At 46.0% G+C, this 14,422-nt stretch overlaps 1 long non-coding RNA gene across 1 annotated transcript in view; it reads right to left on the reverse strand.

The window, feature by feature from the left end:
• Positions 1 to 14,422, reverse strand: part of LOC138472500 (uncharacterized) — an 823,178-nt gene that overhangs the window by 386,636 nt on the left and 422,120 nt on the right. The window contains exon 3 of the long non-coding RNA XR_011268618.1: positions 13,368 to 13,424. This is a non-coding gene — a long non-coding RNA (uncharacterized lncRNA). The remainder of the gene's footprint in view (positions 1 to 13,367; positions 13,425 to 14,422) is intronic.

Raw genomic sequence — 14,422 nt, forward strand, 5'->3', positions numbered from 1 at the left:
GCTCACAATAGTTCACCATTGTACTCTGTGGCAGGAGAAGGTGAAGAAAAAGGAAGAGGACAGGAAGGCAGATGAAGCAAAACTAGTACAGAAAAAACAATTGAAGTATCCAATGGAAGGGGCAATCATAACCAGCCCCACCTACATGCACAGTAATTGCAGCAACAACCACAACCACAGCAGTTTGCCCCGCCCATGGGAAGAGGGTACATGCGGTGGCCTACAGCAAGGGTTCAGAATAAGGTGAGGCCAACAGAGAGGGTGTGGCTCTGGACCACAGGTGCATCACAGCCAAATTGGTTCCCAGTGGGGTTTTGGGGATATGGGCAACAGGTGCAGCAGAACCCAGGGGACTTTTGGGGGGGGGTTACAAGGGCAAGGGAGAGAGCCACCAAAGTGTTGGACATGTGGGCAGACAGGACTCATTTTAAGAGTCTGTCAATATAGGGGAATGCAGCAGAACTAGGGGGGACAGGGCCAGCAGCCCTACCAAGGAGAGTGGAACAAGTATTATGCAAAGGACCAGCAGCAGTAAGGGCAGACACAGAGCACATATCAACAAATGGCACAAGCACTACCAGCACAGATGCAGGTACCACAGATGCCAGCACCTGTACCACAGTATCTACAACCACCACAGATTTGAGGGAACACACAGGAACTAGCACAGATACAGAACGAGGATGCACCAGCACACGTTGACACAATGGCAACAGTACCCATCAGACAACTGGGGGGAGTGAACATGGTGGGGAACAACCCCTTCACAGGAAATGTGATGTCCGTGTGCCCTCAATAGAACAGCCCACAGATGAACTTGATGTGTCCCATCATGTCGATCGCACCCAACCCTGCGGAGCAACCTCGCATAGGGGCGGCGATAGGTGACAAGATGTTTTCCTCTCTCGTTGACACCGGGACGACTAGGTCCTCCATTAGGGAAGGAGCATTTACATTGTCAGGCGGTGCCATGAACACTCAACGATTCTCTGAGGCTCATGAAGTGGCTCCTTTTACAGACAATATCTCACTATCTATCGGAGATCATGATCTAACACTACCTTTGCTTTACTCTCGACAGACACCTGCAAACATTCTGGGACGAGACATTATGAGCAGACTGAACATGACAATCTCATTCACAGACAAGGTAATAATATGCTCAACACCAGGAATTCACTTGTTAAATGTAAGACAGATTGTCCAAGCATATTGTACAAGCACGGTACAGAGGGGGTGGGGGTGCCAGTGGACCCAGAGATGTTCCAGTATGGAACTGACATTGCAATTGCATGGCTTCCAGGCATTGCAAGGAAAATGTGGCGAGTTCAAAACGAGTAACTATTCAGGCCAGGAACACCAATGGATGAGCCAGAGGGAACAATAGTGCCAATAGAAATAGAGGCAGAAGTTGCAAGAGAGGATTGGATTGCAGTGCATGGGATGGATGACACAGGATGGGCATGGAGAGCAGTGATCACAGTGGCAGAGGGATGTAGGTTGACAATAGTGATAGACAAAGAACATTTCAGGGAAGAGAAACTGGAAATAGAGATGGTGTTCGAAATAAGTGTGACATACTGGTTACAGATTCACTACAGAGAAGTGCCACAGAGCCGCTGGAGGCGCCACCAGTATTCAGACAGGAGGATCTGGCCAAGATACCCAGCACCGTATAGACAACAAGTCCATATATGATAGGTTATTTATAACGTGCTTAGTACCCAGAGGTTTCTAAACGTGGACCCGGGGATCGAACATGTGTTACTCCATGTCGTCTTGCATCCAAGACAAGCACGTTGCCCCTGAGCTATCCTCCCGAGACGTATGACGTGGGTTGCATAAGGAGCACAGGGGAGTGAAGATCAAGCTAAATCCAGGACCAATTTTACCAAGAGTAAAGCGGTATCTCCTAACCAAGGAGGCAGATGAGGGCATCTATGAGACTATTACAGCTCTGATTGAGAGGGGCATTCTTGTACCTTCAGAACCCCCATGTAACACGGTAGTGTACCCAGTGCGTAAGGCCATGGGGGGTCATGGCATTTCATACAGCATTTTTGGCCTTTTTACCACATTATAGAAGCAGTACATCCTTTAGTTGCAAATCCAGCGACAATTTTGTGCAGCATTCCGGCGGAAGTTGCCTGCTTCACGGTCATTGATTTGACCAATGCATTCTTCTCAGTGCCACTAGACCCAGATTTACAACACTTGACCAGCTTCATGTATAGAAATCAGAAGTGGAAACACACTTGTTTACCACAAGGGTACTGTGAGTCACCATCTATCTTTAACAGAGTGATACAGATGGATTTGAGAAACCTACAGAAGGAAAGCACAGTTTTGCAATATGTAGATGACATTCTGATTTGCAGCACGACAGAGGACCAGTGTTGGAAGGACTCAGTTCACATGCTGACTGTACTAACTGACAAAGGGTACAAGGTGGACAAGGCCAAGTTACAGTACTGTCAGAAGGAGGTGCTATATATTGGACAAACGATATCCCGAAATGGCCAACAGATCACCCCACAAAGAGCAGAGACACCTAAGCCCACAACAGTGAGGGAGATGCAACAGTTCCTAAGGTTGTACAACTATTGCAGGGCATGGGTCTTTGACTGCAGCACATACACAAGGTCACTATTAGGCACACTGGAAGAAGCACAGAAAGGAACAAATATACTGATGTGGACCACAGAGATGACTGAGACCTTTGAGGAAATGAAAGAGGCCATAAGCACAGCACCAGTGCTAGGGATCCCCGACTACAAGAAGGAATGTTCCTATTCTCCCACACTGACAGTGTAGTGATAAAGGCAGTGCTGACACAAAGGACAAGCATGGGGCATAAGCTGATAACTTACTACAGTGGGCAACTTGACCCAGTAATGAGAGGACATTACCTGTGTGAACAAGCTTCGCAACTGCCGCATTCGCAGTGGAGAAGTCAGTGGCAATAATGATGGGGTGCACCACCACTCTTTACGTGGAGCAGGCCCTCTTTGCGATACTGCAGAAGACAAAGAGCACACTGACCTCGCAGAGAGCATCGGGGTATGAGGTGATACTATCAAATGTAGGCTTGAAGACAGTGAGATACAAGATGTAAACCCAGCAAAATATTTGGCAAATATCCTTCAGGTAGGAGACTATACACACGACTGCACAAAGAACATAGAGATGTTCAGTGCGACACGAAAGCTAGAGGAAGATGCACTTGAGGGGGGGTGTGCTCTGCATTGACAGGTCTTCAACAATTGATCAAACTGATGGGGTCAGACCTACTGCGACTACAGTGGTAAGACTGAAGGAAGATGGGACAAGTGAGGTGGTCGCATGTGCATGACTACCATCTCATTACTTAGTACAAGCAACAGAACTAGTGGATCTTATACCAGCACTGAAAAACAGCATAGAGAGAGAAGTGACAATCTATTCTGACTCTGCCTACATGATGTCAACAGTACACTCAGGACTGCCATGCTGGCTCAGGAGAGGGTTCAGGAGAGCAGATGGGACTCCAGTGCAGCATGTGCTATTACTGGACAGATTGATAAAGGATAATTGCTTATCCAACAAAGGTAGAAATAGTGACGTGCCAAGCCCACACACGAAGGGAAGATCCTATCTCAAGAGGGAATGACACAGCAGATTTTGAGGCAAAATGTGCAGCATATTTTGGGGAACTAAGAGGGAGAGACAGTGCACAAGGAGGAGCGAGAACCATGGTACTAAAGGAGTGTTGCAATGTATTACCAGAGACGCAGATCATGGAGTTGCAGGGAGCTGCACCCAGGGAGAGAAGGAGCTATGGGTGAGAAAGGGGTGCTCAATGTCTCTGATAGATGCCTTATGGCGACAGAACAACACAGGAAAAGTGGTCATGCCACTAGCACTATTGAAGACAGCATTAGCACAATTGCACTATCCAACACACACAGGGAAGGAGGTCATTGCTGCATGCATTGGAGAAACATGGTTCTGTTCTAGGTTGACGGAACACTTGGCCGAATTTGTGAGTAATTGCCTGACTTGCCAGCAGTTTACAGCAGGTTATACTCTGAGAGTTGTGAGAGGAGCCATACCAAGAACAGTAGCCCCATTTATGCATTTGCATGTGGATTATGTGGATATGATCCAAGTATGCCAAGGATACGCTACATGATAGTGGATGTCTGCCCATTCTCCAGGTGGATTGAGGCAGGTCCCTGTTAACATGCTGACACCCTTCGAGTGGATAGGTTCTTGGTCAGGGAAGTGTTCCCGAGATGGGGCATGTGTGAGGTCCTGTGGTCGGACAACGGCCCTCACTTCGCCAACGAAATGTTTCAGCACATCACTGCACTGTTAGGAATTCAGCATAAGTTTGTCTGTGCATACTGTTAGGCAGAATCTTGTGCAGTGCCCTCAGGGACCACTACACACAAGTGGTAATACAAGTTCACTTTTGGTACAAGCCTGTACTACTATGTTAAAGTGGTAGCAGTAGCGGAGCAGTCAGGCTTATCTCAAGAGTATATGAGCAGTAGCAGAGATTACACAAAGGGACCACAATTACTGTGACTCAAGCAAACACTGACTCAAGGTGTTCAGGTAAAAAATATAAGTACATTTATTTTTATGCCATTTGTTATAAACAAAACACTTCTATTAATTCAAAATCACAAATAAATACACTACAACCCACCAATTCACTTTGGTACACTCTAAATCAAGGTAAGCACCCTATGTTTTAACGGACCGGTGTTGTCAAACAAAAGACGTTACCGGGAATACGTATGCAATCACTTTTTGACAGTAATGATAGTTCGGTCTTACGCGTATCCGCGACAAGAAATGTTACCAGGGCAAAAACACACTTGGTACCTGAGTTAACCAGAAAGAGTTGGGGGCAAAAATCATAGGCAATACTTTTGTCAAGGCAGACAGAATCAGAGAACAGTCATAGACAGAAATTCAAGAGTCAATAGGCTGGAGCCAGTGTCAAGTGGAACCGTGTTCCTGTTGTCGAGGATCACACAGTCGGACAGTTCAAGATTCAACGTTTCCAGGAGTACTTAGATATTGTCAACAGAGGAAGCAAAAGTTATAAGAAGGAGGGAAGACAAGGACAAGCCTTGGAGGCGAAGAAAAGGGATTCACCCTAATTCCTCAAGCAGGACACAGTACCTTATTCAATGAAGAAGATGGTGCCACGGCAGTTGTTCCTGGTAGTTTCCTGCAGACCCACGGTTCCTGGAGCTTCGGTACGAAGCAGGACATCTGGAGGGGTCTGCACCACACAGGGATGAGGCCGGCAGCAGCGACAGTGAATAAAAGGTGCGCTCCTTAAAAACAGGAGAGGCTCTTCAGATGTCTATCCGGACCACTGCAGCAGTGTGCAGCGATTTTGACCAAGAAGAGGATCCTCTGGCTGTGGAAAATGAGCTGGTTATCCCAACCAGGCTCAAGGGAAGAAGACTCCAGACTGGATCTTCTCTGGTCGTCAAAGGGTAGATAGCTCAGGACTGCAGCAGGGCTTCACCGGGATGGGGTAGTTGCAGCAGCCATCTTCTTCTCCGCTTCTCTTCGGTTCCTTGTAGTTCCAGTGGCAACTCTGACTTCTAGCCCAAGAGACCTGCCTTTTATGCGAAAATCCCCCATTCACACAGCCTGGCTTGCAATCACGCAACAGAGGGGTTGTCCAGCCCGGACAACCACCTCAACCAATCATGGCAAAGTGCGACTTGGGTTTCCTAGGATACCCTGTGCAGGGGGTGACTACATCCCTACCTCACATTCAGCCCACCTAGACACCCAGGCGCCTGGAGGAGGGCTTCTTGGTAGAAGCCCACCAAAAGATAGTGAACAAAGAAGGCAAACCTGGTTTGCCGCGCAAAGTAAAACACAAGAAGGACTTTAACAAAAAGAAATGGCGAACAAACCCGACCGGTGCCAAAAGAAAGAGTATTTGGTCAAGAAGGTTTATGTTCGAGGCTAAAATAATAGCCTAAAACAATACAGCGTTCATATAATATAATCGCGGTAGAAAAGTTAGTGTAGATACCAGTGCCACCAGCCAAATCTAAATGTTAAAAGAGCGAAACAATGCTCTAGGAGGTACAGATGAAAAAGGGCTAAGGATTAACCCTTTCCAGTACTCCATGTAAGATGGGGTGTACTGGATCTGTGGTTACATGACTATGTAAAGTTAATGGCAACTTTACCCTTTTCTGGGGGACAGTAGTCAGCCCCAGAAACGGAGTCGGTGGGAAGTCTAAAAGACAACCCTGTGTCACTGCACTCAAGGTGCTGTGTAACACAAAAAAGAATGGGGCTACTGAAGTGGTGTACTCCTGAGTCTACAATCACAAAAACAGATGCAATACACATGGCAAAACATGGGTAAGAGTGGGGGAAAAACTCACACTCTTACCAAGTGGAAAGAATAAACTCCAGAAATCCAGCAAAGTTTCTGGGGGACTCACTAGGTAATGGAAATTAGCCATAAAATGAAAAATCTCATACCTCTAGTCGGTTATAAACATCCTAGAGAGACCATCAGCATTTTGATGGTGACTTCCTGCTATGTGCTCAATGGAAAAATCAAATCCTTGTAGGCAGATTGACCATCTGAGTAACTTTGGGTTTTCCCCTTTCACTTGGATCAGCCATCTCAAGGTTTGGTGGTTAGTCTGAATGATGAAGGTAGATCCATACAAGTATGGTCTAAACCTCTTCAGTGACCACACAATAGCAAAACATTCACGTTCTATTGTTGCCCACCTTGTCTCAGGATCCTTTAACTTCCTGCTGATGAAACAAATGGGGTGTTCCCTACCTTTCTCATCCAGTTGACTAAGGACTGCACCTATACCTACATTAGAGCATCAGTTTGTACAATGAAGCCAGGGTCCAACCACCATTTAACACCTCCATGAGGTGGTGACAGGACGGCGCATGCATCTTTTCCTGGCTCCTCCTGAAGGGCACTGAAAGACTGTGAGAGTAGTGCAGATGTCTTAGGACAGGAAATGTATGAATATATCACTTCTATGATGGCTAGCACTTCTTTTATCTCTCGCCAGATACAGAGGCTCCAGGGGGGCCCAGAAGACAGCAAGGAGATTGACTGCGACAACGCACCACAAGACTGTGAACTCAAAAATACTGTGAAGGTTGAGGACATTGTCCTCTTGTGTCATTTTATTAGGCGCTGGAACGCGCCTCGGCTCACTGGCCAACACTTGGTTGAACAGGTGGCCGACAGTGCTGTCAAGTTAGTAGTTAAAACGGTCTGGAACCACTTGCAAGATGTCAAGCCCTACAAAGCAGTGGCCTCACCTAGCAACAAAGTCTCTGTGACCTACAGGGTCAATGTTCAGGACCTAGGAGAGCTACAAGTGCATTCTGAACTTATACATTTAGGGAGACCAGGACATCCCATGGTCACACGCTCCCAAGCAGCAGAAGTGGTGATTGGAACACTCGTAGACATAGATTAAGGATACACTGTCTGTTCATTATTTTTCTCTTCCGCACACACACGGTCTATGCGTAAACTGCAGAGACTGTACTATTTGTGGATATCTATTCTGCCTTTCACCCGTCACCCAGAAACATTTTCCAACCAGTTTGTCCATGCTGTTAGGAGGCCTAGCATGTTCCAAGCCTGATCCCCTTGAGTGTATTATTTTGCCTTTATAGAGTATCTGGCCCAAACCTACCCCCAGCTTGAGCACAGTGATCCCCCAGTACTTGCCACTCTAAGAGACCCGTCAGTAAGGAGACTGTGGGAAGAGATGTTTGCCTTTGTCATCAGTGACTATTTGGTCTGCAGGGCTTAAGCGTGTTTTACAATCCTAACAAAGTAACACATTTCTTCACGGATATCAGGGGGGCAACTGTATCTTCAGGCTGCAAGAATCAAACTGCGTAAGTGGAAATGAGGGAAATAATAAAGAACCTTATCATTATCTGATGTCTATTACTTCCCAGTGCATTGATGGGATTCGTATTCTGGCAATTATATATTGTTGTTACTGCTACGGCTGTATCCTCTACTAACATTCCCCTGACGCAAGCAGGTGGACCAACCATGTTAGGTGGGCGAGAGAACACTGCCGATAAGGTAAGGATAGCTAAGCGCAGTGTTGACACAAACATGAAGGGAGTTGACATGTATCTCACCAACACCGCTCGGGTGTCTAATAACATGTGGTACAAACACATGACAAAAGTAGGTAAGAAAACCATTGGGGAGAGCTGTTATGTCTGCTCTTAAATTCCCTCCGTAATGAGTGAACACAGAACGTTCATAGAAACTGAAATACCTGCATCAAGAGCACAATGCCTGATGTATCTCTCGATGGTGAAAACTCGAGGAAGATTTCAAGGGAAGACAGCCACACTGAGATGGATGTCAAGGGGAACGTTTCCATATGAAGATAATTACATAAAAACATTGGACATGATGAACAATTATTGGCAGTTAGATGAAGGGTTACAGTACATAACTGACTGGCCTGAGAAGGGAGAAACAAAGACTATCACCTTGAAGGAACTGTAATGTTCATGGATGAGCGTAATGGAGACAGGAGGAGAATCAGGATGTTGGGAAAGACCACAGATACTAGTGTATGGTCAAGTATACACAAACGATGCATGGCAGGATGAAGTGGTGGGGAGCAAAGCACTGACGCAAGCACATTCATCAGTGAACAAAGTATCGAAGAAATCGACAAGTGCCTGAAGGAATTGGAAGCAAGTGCAAAGTTGCTGACATGGGTAGAGAACGAAGATGATCCGATGCCGATAATACCTCTAAAGACACTAACACTGCGCTATCAGAACAATGGCAGAGTTTAAGTTGGTGAGAACATTGAGTGCAAAACAATTGAACAACTCAAAGCTATGAAGACGGGAACAGGAGGGATGTATGCTAATTTACCTTTTCACAACTGACCTCTGGAGAATTGACCTCTGGAGAATTGACCTAATTTAAAAGGTCAATTAGGACATATATGCGGGGGGATCCCCCTGCAACTCCCCACTCAATCCAAAAAACCCTACAACTCCCCACCCAATCCCCTTGTATTATTTATAATCCAAAACTAACCCAACACATATATAAAAGAACTAAAATAATATAAAGGTCCATTGTGCAGAAGGTCAATTTGGACCACTATAATTAGGTCAATTGGACAAAAGGTCAATTGTAAAAGGTCAATTTGGGTAATACCAACAGGAGTACTGATGGATCACCATTGAGCTTGCGGATCAAAGGCATACAAGAAGCTGCCACCTGACTGGAGAGGAGTTTGCTTATTGGTACACATCAACATGCCATCAGTGGTCATGCTGAGAAAGGATGTAAAGCTCGATGAGTTCCCGAAAATGGACAACCACAAAAGGAAAAAGAGGTTGGTTGAGGTGGCACTGACAGCCAAGACATAGAAGGAAGAAAAGCCAGCAGGATTGAGCAGAGCAAAGAGAGGAGGAAACTACTTTTAGGGGGGCATCAGAAGCCGCACCAGATGAGATTCCAGCAGAACACAGGCTGTTCAGCGTGACACAAATGTTCTTTGCATCAATAATACCCTCCGTGCAGACATACACAAATGCCAAGTGGTTACAGATCACTCACTGGCAGCTGATAGCAATGATTGATTCAACTGTGAATGGGGGCAACGCAATAAAGGAAGAGCTCAGAGCAATACGGTTGGTGGTGCTCCAGAATAGGTATGTTCTTGATCTCCTCATGGCTATGGAAGGAGGAGTTTGCACAAAAATAGGGTGTTCCTGTTGCACATTCACACCTGCCAACGACGAAGATAATGGGACCCTACCAAATGCAGTGGCACAACTGGCACGGATGCATGCCAAGATGGAAGACAAAGCAAGGGGAACAGGAAAGGACAAGAGCTGGCTAGCGTCCCATGGTCATGGATGCCATCATGGCTGGCAGCCGGAATGAAGGTGATAACGGGGGGCTCTCGTGTTGGCAGCAGCATCAATGTGTGGGGTCAAAATCTGCATGACCAAATGCAATAAAATGGCTGAAAAGGCTATCGAAATGCTGATCCTGATGGATGTCAACGTAGGGGGAGCAAAGGATAAGATTGTTGCAGAAAGAGACATGCTCAGGGAAAGAATTGCACAATGCCAACTATTCCCAACAGAATTCATGAAGCTGGACAACCCATTAGATCCAAAGTACTATGAAGGGAAGTGGGTCTGGTGCAGCCCTGAAGGAGTGTGCTGCTACATGCACTGATCGTTTGATGACCACACAATCTACTATGGGCACCTTGGAGGAAAAGGTGTGACCTGCCGGACAGAGTTGTAGTGTGCCAGTCCAGAAAAAGCAGTGCCAGTAAACTTACCAGCACCGTTGTTTCCGGACTGGTACACTTATAATGAGTCCCATTGTCCCTTGGCAGAGAATGTCTCTGCTCAAAATACAATGTTTAAGTTCCTCCACCCCACCGTCCCCTGAGCACATGAACTATTTACTTAACTGCAGAGAGTAAAAATTGTACACAGTTTGTTTCCAGTATTGAGGGCAAGAGGAGGTGGTGAGGGCTAAGAAGGCTAAGGAAGAGGTGGTAAGATCAGGAAATGGCTGTGCACACAACAAGGTAGTGGGATTAAAAAAGAAGAAAGAGGAGGTAGCTAGTAAGAGCAGGAGGTGGGAGTTTGTGGGAGAGCAGAAGGAGGAGTGGACAGAAAGAGGCAATACAAGTTAAGAACGAGAAAGAGATGATAACGACAAGTGAGAATTAGTAAAAGAGATGGTGGTAAGGAAGATGCTGATGGGGGAATCGGTAACAGAAGAGAAGGAAACAGTGCAGTAAACCATGTGAGAATTAAGGGTGTGACAGAAGGAGTACCAGCAGAAAGAGGACAGGTCAAAGAAACAGAAGGGATGGCATCAGGATTCAGATGTGGAAAGCAGGCACAGAGAGATATTGGCTCTGATATCATGAGTGCCCATTGGTTTGTAGTGAGTCGGTATCTCTTACCATCCCACCATCTGCAGGCACCAGGAGCCATGGCATCAGCTCCACTCTCCACTGCCTGCCACGGGATCAGCTCCTCACCTACAATGATGACCGCTGCAAGGTAAGACCAGCAGGGCTTCTATGCTTTCTTCCAATGCCTTCTATCTTCTTAAAATGGCTGATGCCATTCACAGCACTCCCGGCATCAGCGAAGTGCAGACAGAGCCTTCTCCGCTGTCCTCCGATTGGCTGCATGTTTGTACTAAATACCTATTAGCCCTACAACTGGAGGATAGCTCTGTGGCAACGCACGGGTCTCGGAAGCAAGAACATGCTAAGCAACACAGGTTTGAATCCCAGACCCGCATTTGGAACGAAAAAAAAATAAGAAAATAATTTTTTTTAAAACAAGCGCGTTATAAAAAACCTGCCCTTATACAATAAACGAATGCCTAGATAGCTATGGGTTATGTGCGCTGCAAATAAATACAAATACAACTCCTGTGGGTTAGGGCTCCTGAATCGTCCAATCCGAGAGTGGCATTTTAATCCTCTGCTGTCCTCTTGACTCAAGTGGTCATCCCCTGGAAATCAATGCCGAGCAAAGCCACTGAATCATTCAAAGGCACCCCACAGCGCCTGTGTCGAGGAACTGGCTGTAATGTGTGGAGCTGGTTCAGGGCAGCCGAGGTGGGAACAGTGCATACTGGCAGTGGGTGAAGCGGCTAGAGAACAATAGATCAAAAGGGGGCGCTATTGTTAACCCATGGGAGCTGTCAGAACTGCCAACTGCCCAGCTGGGGCCTATGCTGAGCAGGGGAGAATAGTCGCAATCCTGCATCCTGGAGGGGTGTTTCCTGTGGAGACTGCACCCCGCCTGCACTGTGAGGAACAGACCAGATAGAGGACAGTGCCAATGCAGTGGTGGGACTGAGGCACACCCTGCTGGGTCCTGGGATTATCTACGTGTGAGCTGGGCAAGTGCAGCGCCAGTTTACTCTGTGCCTAGAGAAGGGGCCATGCCAGTACACTGGGTAGCATCTGACAGCCGATCTCAAGATCGATGCAAAAGGTGTGAATGCCAGTGGTGCACACTGGTGGGCAGCACACCCACGCTGGGCCCTGGGTATGTGTATTGAATGTACAAGGATGGATAGATTAATCGCTATGCCCAGAGGGGCCAGTGCCAGAGTACTGGGCAGTGGCCTGCCTATGATCTGCGAATGTGCTGGGAAAGGGTACTTTCAAAAGAGCTGAATGGGCCCAAACACCCGGCAGCACAGCATCGGCTGTCCCATAGAGTATCTTTGCGCTTCACTGTTAAAAGCAGGCTTTCTACATGCTGGGAACACTATTGTTACATCTTACACTTTCATAGAAAAAAAAGTAGTTTCCAAACACAGAAATGCTGCTTAAACTTCCATTCACTAGTTTTCTTTAAAATGTGTTTCTTTTTTTTTTGTTGGACTATCGAACAAATATACTGTAATTGTTGTGTCCCTTCCTTTGTGTTTTATCACAGGTTATATTTATAAATATTTGATGTGCTTGTCAAACTGCTTAATCACAAATAAATGTTTCTGTTGTGCTGACAGCAGTTATTAGGAAATTGAACTGTGGGTTCACGGGTGGCAACTTTTGATTTTCACTACAGGGGAAGAAATACCCCTACCTCTGCCCTGAAAATGAAGCAAGCGACCAGCCCAAGCTATGCCTTGGCGAAACACATTTTATATTGCTTGTTTTTTTTATAAGGAATTTCAAAAAGTCATACGATTAATCCGTTTTTAATATATAACATCTCAGGAACAGTCTCTCAACCTGCCTAGCTACCTGGTTGCCTTCTACTGGCACAATACCTTACCTTTATCGAGCAGGAACTAGAAGACCAGAAGCGACTCAAAGCAGGGTAATCATAAGTAAAGCAAAGCATGGACCAACCACGGAATCGTGACCGAAGACCAGAGTATACTAGTCGGACAGCGATCCCCCTAACAGAGTGGGCATCGAAGATGGACTACAGCCTAATGCTTCACAGAACCGTGGTAGCCATCATGGAGTTGCCACGGATATTCCATTGCGCAGGTTTACATGACTACAGAAATCACCCAAAAAGGAAGAAATCTCAGTTGTCTGCGTTTTTATAGTACCTTATCAAACTCACAAATTTTTATTTACACAGTTTGTTTTTTAGGAAAATATGTAATCATCCAAAACAACACTTTGCATGTCACTTCAAAATGGACCTTAAAGAGTTTTCGAGCCACAACACATGGATAACTGCATTGCGCGTGTAAATGTCATGCAAAATGCGGCTATATTGCATTGCGCTTGTAATTGTCATGTTATGTTATGTTATGTTATGTTAAAGGTACTTACGATACTTATATAGCGCACCGTCACCAACGGAATTGGTCCCCAGGCGCTCTGGCGGATCTGTAAACGAGAAGGTGGGAAGGGTTAGTAAGGTTAAGAGGGAGTAGGATAGTGAGAGTGGTGGTATACTGTTGGCAGCTTCAACTCGGTGGACACCGGGTGCTGAGCTTTGGTGCAAGTATTGGATCAGTATCAGTCTGCGTGTGCTGTTGGTGCAGCTTATGTGTTGCGGTGTGGTGAAGTGTGTGCAACTTGTTGTGCGAGAGAAGGTTGTGTGAGTTTTTTATTGATATAAGTATGCGGAGAGTTTGAGCTTATATTGGTTACTGGGTTATATGACATTTAACATGCTGATTTACATAGTTCCGTCATAAGTGTGGCAGATGCTAACATTCACAATCCTATCTAGATACGGCACAGGCTAATGTTCTCAAATTCTAAGTGTGGCACATGCTACATTCAGGTTCCATCTAAGTGTGGCAGATGCTAACATTCAAGTTCCATCTAATTGTGGCAGATGCTAACATTCACAATCCTATCTAGATACGGCACAGGCTAATGTTCTCAAATTCTAAATGTGGCAGATGCTAACATTCACAATCCAATCTAGATATGGCGCAGGCTAATGTCCTCAAGTTCTAAGTGTGGCAGATGCTAACATTCACAATCCCATCTAGATACGGCGCAGGCTGATGTTCTCAAATTCTAAGTGTGGCACATGGTAACATTCAGGTTCCATCTAAGTGTGGCAATGCCAACATTCAGGTTCCATCTAAGTGTGGCAGATGCTAACATTCACAATCCCATCTAGATACGGCACAGGCTAATGTTCTCAAATTCTAAGTGTGGCACATGCTAACATTCAGGTTCCATCTAAGTGTGGCAGATGCTAACATTCACAATTCTATCTAGATGCTGCGCAGGCTAATGTTATCAATTCTAAGTGGTAGATGCTAACATACAGAATCCTATCTAGATACAGCGCAGGCTAATGTCCTCAAATTCTAAGTGTGGCACATGCTAGCATTCAAGTTCCATCTAAGTGTGGGAGATGCTAA

Source organism: Ambystoma mexicanum, chromosome 8 (genome assembly GCF_040938575.1).
Source record: "Ambystoma mexicanum isolate Mex_15411 chromosome 8, UKY_AmexF1_1, whole genome shotgun sequence".
Lineage (NCBI taxonomy): Eukaryota > Metazoa > Chordata > Amphibia > Caudata > Ambystomatidae > Ambystoma > Ambystoma mexicanum.